This window comes from Manis javanica, chromosome 8, assembly GCF_040802235.1.
Source record: "Manis javanica isolate MJ-LG chromosome 8, MJ_LKY, whole genome shotgun sequence".
Taxonomy (NCBI): domain Eukaryota; kingdom Metazoa; phylum Chordata; class Mammalia; order Pholidota; family Manidae; genus Manis; species Manis javanica.
Window position 1 is genome coordinate 45,416,716 of NC_133163.1, and position 16,972 is coordinate 45,433,687.

Here is a 16,972-nt window from a genome sequence, read left to right on the forward strand (position 1 = left end):
AAATGCGTTACTGTAGGATTAATGGAACATTAGATTCTGGCCCTGTTTGTAGAGATGCTCCTTATTTCAGGGATGAATTTGATGTTGAAAGGATGATCCTTCTCAATGTTTTGGATCCTAATATTTTACAAGTGGATCTAAGACATTTTGTCAATCATTTGAGACCATTTAATGGAGCAAATGCTTTGGGAAATCTTAGTGGGAAGAAGAAGATAGAAACACTGGAAATTTCTTTCACTCTGAACTGTTTTTAACCTCAAAATCTATAGCTTAAATGTAATGGCAAAATTGGTGTTGAATATAACACACAATGTGAGATTTTTACACCTGATGTGGGATTTATTCTTCTTCAACACATTCAGTTTCCATGAAAAGAATTTGATCTTTATTTTATACATTTTAAAAGTCTCAGGTTAGAAATGAATAATGGTATGAAATGAGTTATTTTGTGATTTAATTAACTTACACATGTTGATCATTGTTCAGAAGATACTGCTTTTGTAACTTATTTTCACATCCTTCTCTTTGCACAATTTCTCATTCATATTCCTTAAAACTTATATTTTATTCTTTGTGTTTTGCATACAGTCCTGGTTATCCCAGGTGGATTACTTAGTTCTGTCCTTTTTGCATTTGATTACTTGTTCAAGGGCATAAAGTTTTGGGGTCTATGAAGTTAAAGCAATGAAATGATTGTGCAATGTAAACTTACCAATGTAAACTCAGTCTCTTGTCCTTTCATAAGCATTGCTTTACCTAAAGGTCCCTTGTCAATGAGAAATTATTTCTTTATATCTGTCTCTTTTCCTATACAGGCTGGAATTGTTCCTAACAAAAGAAGCATGAATTGGTGGAAACTATATATTAAATGCAAGACTATTTGTCTAGTTTTCATTAGGTTGCTGAGTGAAAAGCCTCAATTCCTCTCTTTTCCCAAGGTACTCAGATATCCATGAAGTCCCCATCATATCACACTATCGTTTCACTGGGCACAATCCAGCTTTAAAGAATTCAACACTTAACTGGTCTTTAGAGAACTGTCAGTAATGACAGCAACCAGGGACGCTGACATGTCTTATTGTTTACAAAGGATGAGCACAACAAGGCCCCTCGAATGACTTGATAAGCCCTGTAACTCCTCTTTCCCTGATTCTGGCCTCTCTGGACCAGCTGCCTATTCATGGCATAAAGACACAAGTATCAAAACTTCATCTAAACAGGACCAGTCAGCAAACACAGCAGCAAAGATAAACTGGGGCTGCTCAGGGTTGCTTTGTAAACAGTGCAAATAGAAAGAGAAACAAGAATATCTCAGTTCCTGATTCCTTATATACATACAGTTTTCTTATATACTTAAAGTTTGATAAAAAAATCCTAGAATAGCATTAAAGTAAATTCATAGATTATTATCATGGTCTTGAATATTTAATCTATTTTTTCCATTGGAGCAATCCTCCATTCCTCTAGAAATGGCAGCCAATGTGTAGTTAAGTTCAACTTGTTTTGGTTTGAAGTATACCGAACATACTCTTTCTATTTAGGGAAGCCTGACATGCCTCGGAAATTGTACAAATACATTTCCTACTTTGTAAAGAGGAGCTTTCTTATCAGAAAGGGGACCCCAGGAAGTTGAAACTCCTTTCCTCCTTTCCTTTTGCTGCCTTGCAGCTTTGAACAAGTAGAGGTTGAAAGGAAAGTTTCATGTGTTTATGCTGCCCTTGAGTCAGTGATTTGTTAAATGGTATATATCATAGCTCCACCAACTGCATGCGGTTTAGAGGTACTCTCTTCCTTAAATTCTTTGTAACTAATTGGGATATAATGCTTCTAAAGGTACCAGACTGTTCCCAGAAAGCATCTCTTCAAGGTAATGGGACAAAAGAGTTTGACAATAAGCTTTTTCCCCTTGTTCCTCCTTTCTTGCAGAAATGTCAGTGTTGAAAATAGTGTATGTCACTGTTGATGGACCAAAAAACACCTTTCTTAGTTTTAGCAATTTAAAGGCCACATCAATCACAAACACTAGCTTGATGTTGATAGTTACAGAAAGGGATTTAATTTTGATTATGAGGCAGAATCTTCCTAGTCTCTGCTAACAATCTGCTCAACGCTTTCTGAAGAATCCTCATTAAGATACATGCCTACTTTTTACCAAAGCATTTGCTTGTAGAACTGGCTGTATTTATTATAAATCACTGCTTCATAGCTGCTGAGTCTCAGAAGCCAAGTAAAGGTGGATATTCCCTTTTTACAGATGGTGAAACTGAAGTTCTGGGATCCATCCTGCTCTGTGGGATACAGTGTGAGTGGCATCCCAAACCCAGGGCTGTGTGCTGTGAGGTAAGTTTTCAGCTTTGCTGCTTTCTCCTGTGAGTGCAGCCTGAAGGTGGAGGCTCTAACTGGGACAATCAGAACAGAAGGCCTGTTGATGGAGGCTCTGATTGATAAGTAGTGGATGCAAAACAGCAGGCTCACAGCTATTTGTAATCAGTAGCACCACCCCAAAACACCTGGAACAATAGAGCTATGTGGCTAGGAAATGACATAAAGAAAGAATATTCAGTTAGGTCAGTGTTTTAGTCTATGGAATTATTGAATACAGTTGACCTTTGAACAATGTAGGAGGTTAGGGGTGCTGTCCCTTCCCCCAACAGTCAAAAATCCAAGCCTTATCGATAACAAACAATCAACGCATATTTTGTATGTTTTATGTATTATATGCTGTACTCTGCAATAAAGTAAGCTAGAGAAAGGAAAATGTTTTTTCAAATTGTTGCAAATCTCCAGAAAGTTTTCCAATATACTTATGGAAAGAAATCCCTGTGTAAGTGGACCCATGCAGTTCAAACCCATGTTGTTCAAGGGCCACCTGTACTGCTGATTCTGCTCGGAGCTATTCCTCTCTGTGCCTCTGTAATGTGCTGGGGGCAGTTTTCATCCTTGTAAACAAGTGAAATGGGTTTTTGGTTTGGCAGCCTAAAGCATTAGCCATTATTGAAATATCTATATTTGGGATTACTTGTAATGTGGCACAAATACGTTCTCTTCTATAAACAAACAATAACTTTATTGCAAAATTAATCCAAATAATTTATTCTCTCATTGGCCCATCATTTTAGGAATAATTTTTTATTGGTACTGGCTAGGTAGACATTTGTGCTAATGTGGGATGCACACTGTAGAGGTCTTCATACATATAAATGGTACCTATCAATGCTACTTCTAGCAAAATAAGAATGATACTGGTAATTATCAGAAAGAGGACTTCATGGTAATCAAGTCTCGGAAGGTGATATGCCACCCATGGATGTAGTACTGTGTCTACCCCGTTTCTTCTCAAGCTCAGATATACTGACTTCTTATTGCTTCTTCCTAGTCTGGCTGTGGCGTTCAGATATTTGTTCAGTCCCAGGTTGTGTGTGTGTGTGTGTGTGTGTGTGTGCTGTCTTCAGCTTAGGAAGTAATTGTGTAGTTTGCGGTCCTTCTACTCTTGGCTCATCTTGAGTCTGTGTGTCATCTTCAAGACTGGGTTTCTTTCTTTCTCAAGTAAATCCACTGGCTTGTGTTTTGCACAATTCATCCCTCTATCTGCAGAGATAGGAGACCATGAGATCTACTAACATGCAAAATAAAGATAAAAGCATTTTTAAAAATGTCTTCCTGCACACAGACCTGCTTTATAATAAACCAGAACAGTGCAAGAATTAAGATGTTGTTGAAATGCTTGAGTGTCTCTGCCCTTTTATTACATCCAGGGTGATGAGGTCATGGCTTACTGTTTAGCTTATATGGTGCAATTAAGAGATTCATTTCTTAACATGATTCATCTCAGGAAGAGTTGACTCAAAAGGTTTAGGGAAGAGGTAAGACTCGTCTGAGAAGACCTTGGGAAATTATGGTTTTCTTTTGAAAGTCTGAGTTTATTTTCTTATTCCAGGTGAGAATGAGAGCTGCAATAAGCCTGTGTCAGATTTTGGAGTAGCAGAGAATTTGATTATTAATGCTAATAGGGCTAAGGAGGTGGTTTTGTTCTTGGCTTTCTTCCCTCTTTGGAATGATGGCAATAATGTGAACTATTTGTTTTATTAAGACATCATTAGATCTCTGTGTGTACAGATGTTTAAATGAAACAGTCTCTTAGATGTGTATATATATATAAATAGAAATTATACATATTGTATTTATAAATTTTATATATATATTTTTTTTATTGTGGTATTTATCTGTTGAGCTTTGATTGAACCCTTTTAAATGCAACATTTACATCACCACTATTGAAAAAGAGGTGGTCTCTCCATTTGGTTAGGGTGGGAGTTATCAATCAGAGTCAAACCCTTCAAAGTCTGTGAATACAGAAATGTTGAGAAGCAATGGATTAGACCATCTCTGTTCTTTTACAACAGACTTAATTCCTGAGACTCAGTTTGGGTGGCATCTGCTGAGTTCCTTCCTTCCCTCCAGATCTTCCTTGATTATGACTCTCAGCTTGGTCTTTTATCCATGGTTCAGTTTGAGTGAAAATTCATAATTTCTATACTGGTCAATTCAGTATAAGAACTGTTTATGAAATGCCTCTTTTATTTAAGGTGCTACACTAGGCACCCAGGACCATCTCTAGAGGGGTTTACCTACTGTCTCTGTCCTTAGGAGGAGATGGAAAATTTTACAATATTGAATACAGATCCGGTTGGGAAAACATTGTAACCAAGGGATAAACAAAGTGTTATAAATGCTCTGAGGAGGGAGCAATTTATTTTGCCTTGAAATTGGGAAAGGCTTCCTAGAGGTGGTGACATTTGAATTAATTTTTAGAGGCTAAGCGAGATTTGAACAGATGAAGCTGGAGGAAAAGTGCACAGTCCCAGAAGCGTGAGAACCCCCAACAGGATCCAGGGACAGAGAGGGGGCCGTTCTGGGTAGAACCTTAGCCGTGTCTAAGGGGAAAATGGCAGGCACATTCTGAAAAATAGAACAATTTTAATTTATTGGGGGCTTTGAATACTATGCTAGAAATTTGAACTTTATTTTAAAAGAAGACAGAAAACTAGTAAAGCTAGTAAAAGCTTTCGGGCTGAGAGGGTGTGCCACACTTATAACTGTACCTCAGAGAGATCACTGTCAGGGGTGTGACAGATGACCTGGGGTAGAGAGAAAGCAAGTGGTGACAGGGGCCCATTGGAGGGCTGTTACAGAATGCACATACAGATGACATGACTTAGGATAGCAATTGTGGAAGCAAAAGTCAGAGAATAATCCAAGAGACATTCTGAGTCCAGAATTGGATGTGGTGGGATACATAAAAGACTCTGAAGTTTCTGCTTTAGGTAGTTGGTAAATGGAGAAATCCTGACTGAAATAAAGAAATTTAGGAGAAGATTTGAAGGAGACAGTGAGTGCTGAAATTGACATTTTCAATACACTTTGATTCTACACACCATTTCTTTTTTTGAAGAACAAACTTGTCACATACAGGCATTTGTTTAGATTCCATTATTAGAATTTCACTGTTTTCCTTTGATTTAGGACATTGACACTTTCTGACTCCTCAAAGAGGAGGATAAAAGGTATATTTTCTCTCTGTCACTTCTGAATATGTACCTATTTTACCTTAATCTCCAGGTATTTCTGAAAAGTATCTTGATCCCTACTCAAGATAGACTCTTTGACCTATCTCCTTTTATTCTGGCTGAACTCTTGAGGATGAGGCAACTTGAAGTCCTTACTAATGCTTATAGGATTCTCAGAATTAGACAGAACTGGCTTTTATAAGGCTAGAATTGGAGCCAAAATGGATTCTTGAATCATGTATCTCCTGCTGGTTAGGAAGTTGCCAGACTCCATCCCAGTGAGTGGAAACAGATACCAGCTCCTGAGGAAGTGACAGCTGCACAGGGGTGTCTGCTACCTCAGCTCCTTCCTCCCTCCATGAGGAAGGAAACCGTGGGCTTTCCTGTGCATTTTTCTTGTTCTCTTAACATGGGGGAACTGAAGATTCTTGACCTTTGTAATTTCGATAGAGAACCTAAGGCTAGAGGGATTTCCAGAGAGCAGAGGGTTCCCATCTCTGAACGGTTGTTACTTTTTTTCCTCCACCCCCACTTCCTGTGTTGTACAATTTATTCCAACTCCAGAGTTTTTACTGTACAGTGTTAGAAAGCCTTAGTGGAGAGCCTGGAGTTCAAAGCCCAAGCAAGGCTTCAAGATGGAGACACCGAAATGCAGGGAAGGGGCTGTACCACTCTGCTTTCTGCCTAAAAATGAAATATAATTTATATAAATTTTCGCATTCTTTCATAACTTTAAAAAAAATTAGACTTGCATATCATGTAACCAATGACCAGTCCTCTTGAAAGTTGGTGAGAAGCATTACCAAAATTCCAAATATCTACTTTTCATTCAATGAAGTCATTCTGAAGTTTGCGGTATGAATTCGACTTGCAGTTAGACTTGCCCAAATCAAATATTTAAAAATCCTGGGCAGCAAATTTACAGTTTGAATCTCTGGAAATCTGTGAAATTGGTGGCTCTATCTAATTAGCTTATGACCATGTGCTTTATGTAAGCATTAACAATTTATTCAGGCCATTTTGAGTCCCATTTCCTACCCAAGAAAATCAAGAACAACATGCCTTTTTTCCCCAAGTTGTGGCACAAAATTGTTTCTCCGGTGTCAATTCCTTTGATTATTGTAGCAGGAATGGTTAAGACAAATAAATCTTTAAAAAGGATATAAGTATGAGCCTTTCCTGCCGATTGTAGCCAAAGAGCATGTATTGACCACCTACTGTATACCCAGCATATGGATGCGTGCTGTGTGAAACAACAGAAGAAACAAGCCCCACAGGAGCTGGCTGCAGCTGCCCCTGAGTTAGGAAGGAGAGAGCTGGGGCTCAGGGACAGGGAAAACCACTTACCATAATCTCATTGCAGGGCTCTGACCCCTTCAAGCCCAAGTTGAGGGGAAATACTCATAAGAAAAGGACATTGTTAGCCCTCCTCCCATTTTAAAGATGGAGCTAGCAGGGGGAGCAAGGGTAGAAATGGGGTGGCAGACTGGTTTATGTGCAAAAGACTAGCTTTAATTCTAGTGAGTTTGAGAGCAGCAATGCAAAAGGAAGCTTATTGTTTTTTAATGTTAGCTTTATGAACAACTTCCATGGCAAAATTCTCGTCTTTTTCATCCTTTACAACTTTTGTGGTATCCCCTCTAAAGGCAGCAGGTAAGTGCTCACAGAGGCTGATATTCTCCAGACATGACCATAGACACTTGTAAATTGAGAGCTGAATCCTCTGTCAGACACATTTTCCTTGTCAAAGCATACCCATCCCACCTCACTGACACCGATAGTCCTGGGAGCCAGGGCTCATGCCAGCCTGTATTGAACTCCTAGACGTGAGTACACTTTCCTGAAGGGCAGGTTGGGCTACAACTTGACCTTTTGGAGCTTTGGGAGGCGGGCAAGAGAGCAGAGAGTTGCTGGGAGAGAGATTTCCTGGTTATTGCTACAGGGAGTCTGTTTACTTGCCTTCAAGGGTCACAGCCATCTGAATGGTTTTCTCTGGCTCTGCTCTTGGGTTTGGTTTCAGAGGACCCAGGCCTGTGGAATTCCGTTTCCCGTGAGCCTCCCCGTATCTGTAGGTATGGGACTCATCCCGCAGGCTGGTGCAGGCCTTCCCAGGAGCACCGCCGCTTGTGAGAACAGCGGTTGGAAAGACTGTTTTAAGTGGGGTTTAATGCTGTTGTATAAACCTTCATCTAAAATTGACTATAAAGTGTTTCTGAACCTGCCAAACACACATTAAAATATTTTGCTCCATTTATGCCTATGTGTAACATTTGGTTTCTAAAGAGCTTTAATCAAGTAATCTTCAAGTAGGAAGTTATTCATCTTTATTGCCAGTCGGTTCTCAGTGGTGGTCGTGGCAACAATCTTTTTATTGCTTCTGTGTTTAGTTGTTCTTTGACATGATAGAAGTCAGCTGCAGTTCAATGAGCTCACTATTTGTGCAACTTAATTGCTTGCTTCCTTCAATACATACTCAATTTTTCCTTTTATGAGCAGGGCTGTTGGAAAAATTAAGCTTAAGGATATAGCCCTCCACTGTTAATTAACCTCCTTCCCAAACACATTAGTGAAATAGGTCAAATAACTGCTGAGTGCTAAGTGTAGTGTTCCTGAGGTCTTCCTCGGCTGAGAAGTGAATCCTGTAGTAAGTGAACAAATGTTGGAGCTTTGAGCATTTTCTGGAAGTAGTGATGACATGAGAATATGCTATGTAACACAGCATACCCTGCTGCACCAGCTCCTCAATGTTGAATATATTGTTTGACTCTGGCTCTGCCATTGGGTTAGCTTGTTTCACGTTGTATCAACATTGAAGGAAATAAGTCATATTTCTTCCTCTCGTTCTTTCTATTCATTATTTCCACCCATCTTTCATTCTTCTTTCTTCTTCCTCTTTCTAGGTTACTACTTGTTTTTTTTTAAAAGAGGCTTCTAAATTCAGCTTTCTTCTAGATAGTGACCACTATTATTTTGACTCAAAATTCCTAGAACCATCTGAATATTGTGAGGATGTAGAAATGTTTATGAGTATACAAATATGCTCAGTGGGGGAACTAATCTATCAAAACAGATTTGTGTAAAGCTTTTATATAATTTATATAATTTCTCTCTTGTCATGGTTATATTCAGATAGAAATCACTTTAATTGCAGTGGTGAATGGCTGATTGGACTTTTGCCAACTTGATAGAAACTATTTTGAAGTTTACAGACTTAAAAAGAGAAAAAGAAAATGTGTGGCAGTTCCTGAATTTGGTAGAAGGCAGAAAAATGCCAGGCTCCAGTTTCTACTTTTGGAAAGAAGAAAGCAAATGCAAACAGACCGCAAGCCTGGTGATCGCATTTGTGACCTTTACCCTCTATCTGTAGTTTCCATGTTTAGCTCTTAATTGGGAAGGAGTAGATAGAAAGAAATCCAACCGACACCCCAAATAAATCCTAAAAAAATAAATATGGAAATTTCTCTTTTGTAAAATTGTTACTCAATTGCATGCAGTCTAAACCTTGCAAATATATTCTGTTTAGGTAGCAAATCTACATTTCTAAAATCATCAGCTCTGATAAAATCATTATCAGAAAATGGTTGTTCAGTCCTCTTCTCAGGTTTTCAAGCTTCCTGACTTGGGCATATTTCCTGTTTTGCACTTACAAACAATGAGAGAAGCCATGTACTGCACCTTTTTACCAGTGTCCCTTCAGAATATCAATGACATAGAATTGATGTTGAAATGGCAACCTTTGGGTATCTTAGTATGCCTGACTTCTAGAGGAATAATGACCTTTTGCCAGTCTAGACTCCAGGGGATTTTTAGGAAACTTGATGAGCTAATGCTTGTCAGGAGCCTTGAAGTAAGAACATTTTCCCTGTGTTGCTTTGTACCATAGTAAAGCTTGCAAGAAGGACCTCATTCATATTCATTAGTTGTGGGTTCTAAAGGTTATCCTCTCTTATCTTTTGCCTGGCTAAGGCCTGAGATGCAAATGGCAGATTGTTGACACATGGAAAATAGTTGAACCGTCTGAAAGGTTGGGCATTGCATTCACACATGCCTGTAAATGCTTTGGTACCTATTGTTTGTGTGACTGGCTCCCAGATTCCAGGGTGAGGGGCATGGGAGCTATAACTTTTGGTAGAGAAGGAACTGCTACGATCAGTCAAGAGACTGAGTTAAAGCTTTATTCCTATCTAACCAATTATGATGGCAAAATTTGTATCTCTTAAAAATAGAAGATATTTGCCTAAGAAAAGGAAAATGTAGAAGTCCAGGATTGGCAGGTATAAGAAAATATAGAATTTTGGAAATTTTTGAGGCATTTAGTTTAACCATCTTAAAAATATTGCCCACTTGTATGAAGCAAATTTGTAAATATTAGGATTGACTTTCAATATTGCCTTTAAAATAGTCAGACTTTTGCCTCAGGAGAATATATTGGGTCATGTTAAGCCTCAGTGAACTGGTATCTTGTTCATCTCATAGATTCTTTTATTCTTTCTTAAGAGTATGTGCCTGTGGTTTTTCTAGCAGTTGTTGATTGATTTTAATTAAGCAAATCCCAGACAGGAGAGCTGGGAACCATGGAGTATACTTCCTACAACCAGCAGGTGGCACTGTGGATACTATAGTGGTGAGGAAACTCGGATTTAGGAGGCAAAGATGAAAGGGGAAAACTGGGTAAATGAGATAACTTAAAGTCTACAGATCTTTGGGAGGTTAACAGGGCGTCTTAGAAAGCTATAAACCAGTTTCTGAATGTGGAAGGCGATCATGAATTGGCCTTATAAGAGAATATGTTCTCTGATTTTTAAAGTCTTCTTTCCAGCTGCGTTAATTGTTATCTGTTTAAATTATATGTATATGATATTGCCCAGAGTTGAAAACCAGTATGCAGGGGAGAGTTTTACGGAATTTTAGAAATAAACGTTTACTCATATTCTAAAACTGCAGAATGTAAAATGAGGACTCAAGCCTGGTGTGTTTATATTATAAAACCACATTTCATGCTCATAGAATATTATCCACCAGGGAAACAGGTTAATTAGATTTATTTAGTTACATTAAAGAGGCAGTGAGGACATTTTCCTGACCTTCATTAGCTGCTGCTTTCTCAATGATCTATGACTCTCTTTTCTTTAAAAATTTATTTGAAAGAAACTTCTGTAAATCAGTTTTAGAGGACACTTGGTGTGTGAGTAAACTTCTACTTCTTTGGAAGTTTATGTATTGCTGCATTTACATGATCAAGTTTAAGAAAGAGATAGCAACTATTTTGTAGTTCCAAGTGAAACCTTCCTGGGACAGCAGGAATTTTCCAAACTTCCAGGGCTCTCTTGTGAGGGTTGGTATTTTTCTTTTTTCCTGACACATCAGAAGGGAACTCCTTTTGTAGCTTGGGCTAGAGGCAGACTGAGGTCCTGGAGGAGAAATGTAATTTCTCTCAGTAACTGTTCCTAGGCTGAGGCCTCCTGGGAACACTGGCCTTTCTACCAGAAACGTAGACTTCTCTCCCTGATGAATTTCTGCTCTCTGGGGTAAACAGTTGGAAAGCCTTTTCTGCCTCCAAGGCTAGAAAGTATGGGTGTCCCTGTAGTAGTAGAGCCCATCTTCCAAGAAGAAAGCTGAGGGAGTTGTGAATGTGTGGACTCCAGTTCAGAAAATCAGTATTGGGTGAGTCGTCCTATCCTGTGTGAGGTCAAGGCACCGGGGTGGAGGTGGGAAGAGTGTCCGCAAAGTTAAGTTTGGGACAAAGTGGCGGAGGATCTGCGAGGGGCAGGACGGGTTCTTAAGGGTCAGTTTTAGTGGTGTCCAGCTCTCACCCAAATTCAGAACCTTACATGTCCCAGTTTACCAGCCCAGTGGGAGCTGAGGCAGGCAGCCTGCCGACTTGCCAAGGGAGGATGCTGTAAGTGGTCTTTCCACGTGACTGGAAAGTCTGACCAACTGAGGGCACCTGGGAATGGAAACCAGTTTACTGTATATTCAGAAACAGGGATATTTCTGATTCATCAGGGCAGGCTCCTCTCTTATTTCTTGGAACAGATTGCTTGCTTCTGAGCCTGGAGCCTGGGCAGTGCTTGAGCCACAACAGGGAGCATAAGCTTCCTGTCACTTCCTCTTTGGCAGGTTGTGTCTGCAGACACTGGCTCCCATACCCCATAATTACTTTTTCACATTTTTTAATATAGTAACACATGGTTGGGCTTGTGGTGGGGGAACCGAGTGATGCCTCCAGGCCATGAACACTATAAATAACTTAAGGGATCGTTTTATATGGTTAGGGAAGGAAACAACTTCTTTCTTAAGAAATAGCTCCGAGCAAAGACGCAGGGTTCAGGAACAAATAACTTTTGTTTTCAGGATCCCCTTTGCATTTTTTGTTTTTCTATAGATCAGAAATCTTATTGGTATTAGTTTGTTTCCTTACCAGTCTATTACACCACCTTTTATCTTAGAGTGGTTAATGCAGCCATCTTGTCATTTAGAGGAAAGTGCATGTTTTGATTATGAATGTGAAGTTTAAAGCTATCAAGTTCATTCTCCAGGGTTAGCTTCTGTGAACTCCCTAACAGGCCACTGTAAGTAAGTGTATGTGTTGACTGAAGACACATATTGTTGGGAGGGATTACAATAAGCAATCTAATATCATTCCTTATGACTGACAAATTTCTAAACCATCCAAAGCAGCCAAACTTAGAGCTTCCCAAGTTATAGAAATTTAGGGCATTTGTTGTCAAGTTAAGTAGTCACCATTCTACATTGTCAAGAAGTTCTTCCTTTCATCTAACCTTCCAATGTATTTTAAATTTTTTGCTTATTTATTGAGTGGAGGTTGATAATACCTGATTAAGACTTCCTTTCAATAACTGCTCTTTATATGTTTCATGGTCTCTGAACTTGCACACAGTTTAATAACACTTTAATATGATAAACACTATTTTTTATTAAGTAGACATCTTAATAGAAAAATTTCTATATACAGCAGAAATATTCCAAAACACTTTGTAGGTTTTGCTACAATCTGTATGCTTTATGTACAGATTTGAGTCTAACAATTCTCTTCTGTAGCAGAGTAGTTTGGATTATCTTTGCATTATATATAATGTCTTAATATAATATATTTAGATTACAGACAAGCAAAGATTAGCCCAATAAAAGAGATATACAAATGATCACAGCTGCGCTAGGCAATTCACTGACATTAATTTACTGACATTTTTAGTGACATTAATTCACTGATATAAAACTCTATCTGCAGGCACTTGGGGCTCATTTTATCTCTTGGATTTTGCATCACTATTTGCTGAACTCATAGGGCACCTGTCATAGTGCTCCAGGCATACAGTCTGAAAAGCAAAAATGGAAATTTCTCCCTCTTGCAAATGGAAACTTCATTTTACTTCTTTTCTGAAAATGTGTAGAGGGTGGTGGTCGCCTCAACAGAGGTCTTGACCTGGCTAATGTGTATGCCTGGTGCTGTGGTGTCTGCATGGGCGATGAGTCACAAAGAGCCTGTGGTTGGATTGTCATCCTCAATAAACAATGCTGTTTGATAATTTCATTTTAAAGACTTCCCTAGTGCTGAGACTCTGATAGAACATATGTTTTGATGTGGTGCACTGACAGCCACAATATCTGTCAAAAGGACCTATTACAGGTTAAATAGAAACGTGCTTTTCTCTCATGATGTAGCAGCACTTACAAGGGAAAAGGCTTGTTTGTTCCCTGGGCCCTATCCCCTGAATCCCCACACAAGGCCCTGCTGGATTAAGTGGTCTGGCACCAGAACTACAAGTTCTTGTTAACCATATATGCCAAAAAGGCCTGAGCACAAACAATCTCTATTATAAAGTCAGCCCTTTACAAACATATTTCCAGAAAATACTTGTACTTGTTCTCTGCCATGCTACATTTTTTGTGATGATTACATGCTTATGCTAGGGAATGGCATGTTGCCAAAAGCAGAGTCTGCCTGCCGGAGTTTCAATAGTGCTCATTATGAAGAAGTTTCTATTCCTACTCCTGGAAGGAAAAAGCCACTCACAGATAAAGTGTATGATATGAATACCATTGCTTTAGATAACCACAAGTATTACTTCCGACGTGATAAGGGATTGTTTTCTGTCTCGATCATATAGTGCTCGGCTCAGCCTTTTTAGAAAGAAGTGGGGGCATTTTTGAAGGCCACTTGATCAGTTTGAAACCTGTGGGAGCATGAGGTTGCCATGTAGATAAATATCAACACTGGTTTCAGCTACCATCGCAATTGCAGTGAGGGCAGGGGGCCTGGGAGGAGGTTTGGAAACATGGGTCCAAAGAGCCCTAGTGACTCTGGCAGAGTGAGTGAACTTAGAGGCCTTGTGAGTAAACATCATGCATATCAGGATCTGCAAAAGATGGTTTAGTTTGTTGTGCTAACCTCACTCAGATTAGGTTCATTGAGAGAGCTAGAATGCTCAGCTCAGAAGGGTGTGTATTTAATGAGGCAGATTTACTTCTCAGTAGTCAAGCAGGAGAGTTAGCCCTCAATATCTACTTTTTGGAGGGGATATCAACAGGGACGTTATAGGACTGATGAAAACTTAATGAGTTAAGTTGCAGAAAGGGAGTTATGGGCCCACTACTGACAACTGGTGTGCTATGCGAACGTAAGAACTGTTTGTCTTTGGTGGGAAAACCAGACTAGAAAATAAGTCTAAGGTGAGGGACATGTCATTGTCAAAGGTAAGAAATGATAGTTAATTCTTCCAGTTTGACATGTGGCTAATAGATGGACTGTTGATGATTGCATAAAAATTGGAGGGGAAAAATCAGACTAGAATTGAGAATTTAAAATGAGTCCAAATATCGCGCCCGCTTCCCGTGGGTTGAGTCAACATGATCACAGGAGACCTGGTTCAGTTTCAATCAGCTTTAATTTCTTCTCACCGGCGGTGTTACAGAAAGATTGCAGCTTGCACGCAGGCAAGTATGAGTTAGAGCTCTTTTAGTTTCTCTCTAGCTTATTCCTCTTGTCTCTGCAGGCTGACTCGCTGGCTTCTGGTTCTGTTGGCTTCTCCTTCTGCTGGCTTCTCCTGCCTACTACTAACTACCGCTATATATATGTTTCCTAGACCAATCAAAGGGGAGAGCATGTGTGACCTTTAACTCTATTGGCGACAGAGCGGAAATCATGCAGTGTGCACGAGCACAGAACTACTTATAAGGTCTGGGAGGGGGATTCTCCTACTTGGCAGAGCGGATGCATGGGATGTGCCATTACCGGATGTGAGCGCCATCTTAGAAGGGCTGGGGTCCGACCTCGGTCGAGGCTCGGACCTCTACATCCAAAGTCTGGGATAGTGTTTGTATGTATGCATGTAAGCATGTATATGTATGTGTAAGTGGTCAAAAAGAAAAACTCTAATTTGAATATTTAGTCATTTCCAGAAGTATCCAAGAGATCAAAAGAGGTGAGATGTGTAGAACAGGCTCCTCCAAATGTAATGGGATGGGGTGCTTTGATGCTTTTTGTTCCTTGAGACCCGTAACAGCGGGAACAGCGGGGACTAGTGTAACTTACAAGAGAAAAAGAAGGAATTCGATTTCTCCAACTTTTCCATTCTTGTTCTATGGTTGCTATTACTGCCCCGTGTGGAATTGCATTTTTATAATCGGGTACTACTATTGGTGGACAAGGGGCATGAAGAGTTGGGGGGAGTTTGCTTGTATGGGGCTGTTTCAGTACTACTCAGAATGGCACTCAGGGCTGTCATTCTCCAAGAGGAGACAACATCTCTGCTTTGAATGGTACTGAGGAAAAGTTGTGCCTCACCCCTAACTTGCTGTCTTAAATTGTCTGTCCTTCAGGAGAGATGCAATGAAGTTGGGGAACTTCTCTCTTTGCCTAGTAGGAATGTGATTACTCAACTTTTGGCAAAGTGCTTGGGATAATTCAGATGGAAATGCTGCTTAAAGACCAGGTATTAGGGATTAGGCTTTTAAAAATTAAAATATCCCCAAATGAGCTTTATTTGCACTTCCCTTATAGTCCTTGATATGGGAGTTGCTAGTGGCAGGAATGCAGGCTTAGAGGCTTCTGAGTTTGGGCCACAGCTTTCAGGACAGTTTGGTGGCAGAGTCTCCAGCCAGAGAACTTGGCCAACAAAGTTACTATGTACCTTATTAGCCCTCTCCTTGGTGCCCAGAACTGCAGCCTGTATCCCTGGATTGCCAGGTTTCTATTGGGGATCATCCTGCCCCTCACCTGCTGGTTCTATGCTGGGTTTCCTGAGGGTTTTGTAAGGGGAACACACTCTGACCTGAGGGAATCTGGATATTGAGAAGCCGCTTGGCTGTGTGGCTACCTACATGTTGTTATGAACTTGGTATTAAAGGGTCCCCACCAGTAAGATGGCAAACTTCAGGCTTCTCTTCGGGGTCCTCAGTTCCCGCTGGCGCCACCTGAAGCCCAATCACCTCTCGCCCCCCTCCCAATCCCAGCACATAGCCAACAGCCACCAGCCCCGTAGAAGTGACACCTCAATCAATTCATGCCCCTTCCTATATAACCCAGCACCTTTCCCTAATAAAGCAGAACTCTCCGGTGAATTGCTGCTATGTGTCGCTCCTTTCCTTTCATTGGTGCCGAAACCCGGGAGACGGGACACCCCAACTGGGCCCCGTCTTCCCCCCGACACCAGCAGCAGCTTGCCCTCGTCCTCTTTTTCCGGCGCTGGCTCATCACACTCACCACTCCTCTCTGGCCTTTAGGTAAGTTTTCCCCCCGGAGTGGGCCACTCTTCCCCCGAGCTATCGCAGTGCCATTGACCGTGATCGTCCAGCAAGGCCCTGACTCTCGGGGATGAGGAGGGAACACTCCCCGCCTCAGGCCTTCACAGCTGCGGTGGACCCTCAGGCCCCTCCTCCAAAAGCCATAAATCCCCGCCTCAAGCCTTTACGGCTGCGGCGGACGCTCACGCCCCTCCTCCGACAGTCATAAATGCATTCACCATCCCTTCCATCAGTGCTGAAAGTTTTTAAGCAAAATTTCCCTGGGGTGGGCCACTCTTCCCCGAGCTATCGCAGTGCCATTGACCGTGATCGTCCGGCAAGGCCCTGACGCTCGGAGATGAGGAGGGAACTCTCCCCGCCTCAGGCCTTCACGGCTGCGGCGGACCCTCAGGCCCCTCCTCCGAAAGCCATAAATCCCCGCCTCAGGCCTTCACGGCTGCGGCGGACCCTCAGGCCCCTCGTCCGACAGCCATAAATCCCTGCCTCAGGCCTTCACAGCTGCGGCAGAATCTCAGGCCCCCCTCCAACAGCCGTAAATGAGGTGACTCCTTTGTGGATGAGAACGCTCCCTTTTCCCCCCCTCCTCCTTCTGTTCCGTCCGCCGAAAACGCCTAGCACTAGGTACCTCGTGACTCCGG

The 16,972-nt window shown here is 41.1% G+C and overlaps 1 long non-coding RNA gene across 1 annotated transcript in view; it reads left to right on the plus strand.

Moving 5' to 3' along the window:
* LOC140843260 (uncharacterized) overlaps positions 1–16,972 on the plus strand; it is a 64,221-nt gene that overhangs the window by 1,973 nt on the left and 45,276 nt on the right. The window contains exon 2 of the long non-coding RNA XR_012120871.1: positions 2,255–2,340. This is a non-coding gene — a long non-coding RNA (uncharacterized lncRNA). The remainder of the gene's footprint in view (positions 1–2,254; positions 2,341–16,972) is intronic.